Genomic DNA, 3,655 nt, shown 5'->3' with positions numbered 1-3,655 from the left:
GCGGAGAAAGAGAGAGTAAGGAGTGGAGAAAAGAGAGAGTAAGGAGTGGAGAAAGAGAGAGAGTAAGGAGTGTAGAAAGACAGAAAGAGAGAGTAAGGAGTGGAGAAAGAGAGAGTAAGGAGTGGAGAAAGAGAGAGTAAGGAGTGGAGAAAGACAGAAGAGAGAGTAGTAAAGTAAAAACAAAATCTCTCTGGCCAGTACGGGTATCGAACCCGCGACCGTTCGCGTTATTGAGCACGACGCTCTAACCAACTGAGCTAACCGGGCCTTAGATAATGCTCATTCTATCGGATAAAGGTGGAAATAACTACACCGTACTAATAAAGAGCGAGAAAGAGAGAGTAAGAGTGGAGAAAGAGAGAGTAAGGAGTGGGAGAAAGAGAGAGAGAGGAAGTGTAGAAAGACAGAAAGAGAGAGTAAGGAGTGGAGAAAGAGAAAGAGTTAAGGAGTGGAGAAAGAGAGAGTAAGGAGTGGAGAAGACAGAAAGGGAGAGTAAGGAGGGAGAAAGAGAGAGTAAGGAGTGGGAGAAAGAGAGAGTAAGAGTGGAGAAAGACAGAAGGGAGAGTAAGGAGTGGAGAACAGAGAGTAAGAGTGGAGAAAGAGAGAGTAAGGAGTGGAGAAAGACAGAAAGGAGAGTAAGAGTGGAGAAAGAGAGAGTAAGGAGTGGAGAAAGACAGAAAGAGAGAGTAAGGAGTGGAGAGAAGCAGAAAGAGAGAGTAAGGAGTGGAGAAAGAACAGAAAGAGAGAGTAAGGAGTGAGAAAGACAGAAAGAGAGAGTAGGAGTGGAGAAAGACAGAAAGAGAGAGTAAGGAGTGGAGAAAGACAGAAAGAGAGAGTAGATGTGTATAAGAGACAGAAAGAGAGAGTAAGGAGTGGAGAAAGACAGAAAGAGAGAGTAAGGAGTGGAGAAAGAGAGAGTAAGGAGTGGAGAAAGACAGAAGAGAGAGTAGTAAAGTAAAAACAAATCTCCTGGCCAGTACGGGTATCGAACCCGCGACCTTCGCGTTATTAGCACGACGCTCTAACCAACTGAGCTAACCGGCCTTAGATAATGCTCATTCTACGGATAAAGGTGGAAATAACTACACGTACTAAATAAGAGCGGAGAAAGAGAGAGTAAGGAGTGGAGAAAGAGAGAGTAAGGAGTGGAGAAAGAGAGAGAGTAAGGAGTGTAGAAAGACAGAAAGAGAGAGTAAGGAGTGGAGAAAGAGAGAGTAAGGAGTGGAGAAAGAGAGAGTAAGGAGTGGAGAAAGACAGAAAGGGAGAGTAAGGAGAGGAGAAAGAGAGAGTAAGGAGTGGAGAAAGAGAGAGTAAGGAGTGGAGAAAGACAGAAAGGGAGAGTAAGGAGTGGAGAAAAGATGTGTATAAGAGAGAGAAGGAGTGGAGAAAGACAGAAAGAGAGAGTAAGGAGTGGAGAAAGACAAAAGAGAGAGTAAGGAGTGGAGAAAGACAGAAAGAGGGAGTAAGTAGTGGAGAAAGACGAAAGAAGAGAGTAAGGAGTGGAGAAAGACAGAAAGAGAGAGTAAGGAGTGGAGAAAGACAGAAAGAGGGAGTAAGGAGTGGAGAAGAGAGAAAGGAGAGTAGAGGAGTGGAGAAAGACAGAAAGGGAGAGTAAGGAGTGGAGAAAGAGAGAGAGTAAGGAGTGGAGAAAGACAGAAAAGATGTGTATAAGAGACAGAGAGTAAGGAGTGGAGAAAGACAGAAAGAGAGAGTAAGGAGTGGAGAAAGACAGAAAGAGGGAGTAAGTAGTGGAGAAAGACAGAAAGAGAGAGTAAGGAGTGGAGAAAGACAGAAAGAGAGAGTAAGGAGTGGAGAAAGACAGAAAGAGAGAGTAGTAAAGTAAAAACAAAATCTCCTGGCCAGTACGGGTATCGAACACGCGACCTTCGCGTTATTACACGACGCTCTAACCAACTGAGCTAACCGGCCTTAGATAATGCTCATTCTACGCGATAAAGTGGAAATAACTACACGTACTAAATAAGAGCGGAGAAAGAGAGAGTAAGGAGTGGAGAAAGACAGAAAGAGAGAGTAAGGAGTGGAGAAAGAGAAAGAGAGTAAGGAGTGGAGAAAGACAGAAAGAGAGAGTAAGGAGTTGGAGAAAGACAGAAAGAGAGAGTAAGGAGTGGAGAAAGACAGAAAGAGAGAGTAGTAAAGTAAAAACAAAATCTCCTGGCCAGTACGGGTATCGAACCCGCGACCTTCGCGTTATTAGCACGACGCTCTAACCAACTGAGGCTAACCGCCTTAGATAATGCTCATTCTACGGATAAAGGTGGAAATAATACACCGTACTAAATAGAGCGGAAGAAAGAGAGAGTAAGGAGTGGAGAAAGAGAGAGTAAGGAGTGGAGAAGAGAGAGAGTAAGGAGTGTAGAAAGACAGAAAGAGAGAGTAAGGAGTGGAGAAAGAGAGAGTAAGGAGTGGAGAAAGAGAGAGTAAGGAGTGGAGAAAGACAGAAAGGGAGAGTAAGGAGAGGAGAGAGAGAGAGTAAGGAGTGGAGAAAGAGAGAGTAAAGAGTGGAGAAAGACAGAAAGGGAGAGTAAGGAGTGGGAAAGAGAGAGTAAGGAGTGGAGAAAGAGAGAGTAAGGAGTGGAGAAAGAGACAGGAGAGTAAGGAGTGGAGAAAGAGAGAGTAAGGAGTGGAGAAAGACAGAAAGAGAGAGTAAGGAGTGGAGAAAGACAGAAAGAGAGAGTAAGGAGTGGAGAAAGAGAAAGAGGGTAAGTAGTGGAGAAAGACAGAAAGAGAGAGTAAGGAGTGGAGAAAGACAGGAAAGAGAGAGTAAGGAGTGGAGAAAGACAGAAAGAGAGAGTAGTAAAGTAAAAACAAAATCTCCTGGCCAGTACGGGTATCGAACACGCGACCTTCGCGTTATTAGCACGACGCTCTAACCAACTGAGCTAACCGGCCTTAGATAATGCTCATTCTACGGATAAAGGTGGAAATAACTACACCGTACTAAATAAGAGCGGAGAAAGAGAGAGTAAGGAGTGGAGAAAGAAGAAAGAGTGAGTAAGGAGTGGATGAAAGACAGAAAGAGAGAGTAAGGAGTGGAGAAAGACAGAAAGAGAGAGTAAGGAGTGGAGAAAAGACAGAAAGAGAGAGTAAGGAGTGGAGAAAGACAGAAGAGAGAGTAAGGAGTGGAGAAGAGAGAGAGTAAGGAGTGGAGAAAGACAGAGAGAGAGTAAAGGAGTGGAGAAAGAGAGAGTAAGGAGTGGAGAAAGACAGAAAGAGAGAGTAAGGAGTGGAGAAAGACAAAAGAGAGAGTAAGGAGTGGAGAAAACAGAAAGAGAGAGTAAGGAGTGGAGAAAGACAGAAAGAGAGAGTAAGGAGTGGAGAAAGAGAGAGTAAGGAGTGGAGAAAGACAGAAAGAGAGAGTAGTAAAGTAAAAACAAAATCTCCTGGCCAGTACGGGGTATCGAACCCGCGACCTTCGCGTTATTAGCACGACGCTCTAACCAACTGAGCTAACCGGCCTTAGATAGATGCTCATTCTACGGATAAAGGTGGAGAACTACACCGTACTAATAAGAGCGGAGAAAGAGAGAGTAAGGAGTGGAGAAAGAGAGAGTAGGAGTGGAGAAAGAGAGAGAGTAAGGAGTGTAGAAAGACAGAAAGAGAGAGTAAGGAGTGGAGAAAGAAGAGAGTAAGGAGT

General features: G+C 44.3%; 3 non-coding genes across 3 annotated transcripts; all 3 read right to left on the bottom strand.

Moving 5' to 3' along the window:
* Window positions 1-970: 970 nt before the first annotated feature.
* trnai-aau (transfer RNA isoleucine (anticodon AAU)) lies at window positions 971-1,044 on the bottom strand. The gene has a single exon. It is a non-coding gene; the product is annotated as a tRNA-Ile (tRNA).
* Window positions 1,045-2,836: 1,792 nt separating this feature from the next.
* On the bottom strand, window positions 2,837-2,910 carry trnai-aau (transfer RNA isoleucine (anticodon AAU)). Its single transcript has one exon. It is a non-coding gene; the product is annotated as a tRNA-Ile (tRNA).
* Window positions 2,911-3,402: 492 nt separating this feature from the next.
* Window positions 3,403-3,477, bottom strand: trnai-aau (transfer RNA isoleucine (anticodon AAU)). Its single transcript has one exon. It is a non-coding gene; the product is annotated as a tRNA-Ile (tRNA).
* Between the last annotated feature and the right edge of the window lie 178 nt (window positions 3,478-3,655).

The sequence above is a fragment of the Oncorhynchus kisutch genome, unplaced genomic scaffold (genome assembly GCF_002021735.2).
Source record: "Oncorhynchus kisutch isolate 150728-3 unplaced genomic scaffold, Okis_V2 scaffold3872, whole genome shotgun sequence".
Classification (NCBI taxonomy): Eukaryota; Metazoa; Chordata; class Actinopteri; order Salmoniformes; family Salmonidae; genus Oncorhynchus; species Oncorhynchus kisutch.
The sequence above is the reverse complement of the archived record's forward strand: the minus strand, read 5'-3'. Positions and strand labels throughout refer to the sequence as shown.